This window comes from Mastomys coucha, unplaced genomic scaffold (genome assembly GCF_008632895.1).
Source record: "Mastomys coucha isolate ucsf_1 unplaced genomic scaffold, UCSF_Mcou_1 pScaffold22, whole genome shotgun sequence".
Lineage (NCBI taxonomy): Eukaryota > Metazoa > Chordata > Mammalia > Rodentia > Muridae > Mastomys > Mastomys coucha.
This window is the reverse complement of record NW_022196905.1, coordinates 196,542,267-196,543,079: the sequence shown is the minus strand read 5'-3', so window position 1 is coordinate 196,543,079 and position 813 is coordinate 196,542,267.

Sequence of the window (813 nt, the reverse complement as noted above, 5' to 3'; positions counted from 1 at the left end):
TTCAAACTTGATACAAGAGTTACAAAGGTCAAGCAAAGCATTCAGTCTCACTCTTTGTTGTTCTCTTAACAAGCCACCTCCCTAGTTAATCATCTATGTATCAGAAATCTTCTTAACTGAATGTCACAATCATTTCTCGCTGAAGATTTTACAGATTATTAATTCAATATTATTTTTGAGATATATTTTATTCAATTCATGAAATGTGGTGATAAGGGAGAAAGCAAATCAAATACTACTTCTTTTTTAAAAAAAAACTTTTATTGCATTATGATGAGAAAAGTTACATTATTTCAACTTATCTGAATTTGTTAACATTTAAAAACATATTTCAATTAAATAGAATTGAATCACATTCTTGTTTCCCTTTTGTACCACTGCTTCTCCCAGAGACCCCCCTTCAATACCTACAATATCTTTTTTGTCATATTCCTTAAAATTTATAAAATAGTATAACAATAAAAATAAGTATTATAAAAGTTGTAAATCAAATACTATTTCTGCTCATCTTATTCTTAGCTAGTGTGGAATCTTTTAATAATCAAACCCTCTTTGTGTTAATTTGCCTGATTAAAAAATTCAGTAATCTGATTATTAATGTTAATAACATTCAGAGAAGTAACTACTGCCCAAACACAAGACCTGTAATCACCTTAAACTCGTAAAAATAGACAACCAGTAAAAAGGTTTTAATAAAATAATAGAATGCTTTCTAGTATTTTGTACATATCCTGGCATATATGTGAATAGCGGCTGCTTTAATTGACAAACCCACTACACAGCCCCTCCCACTACAGAAAGGAGAAGGATGTT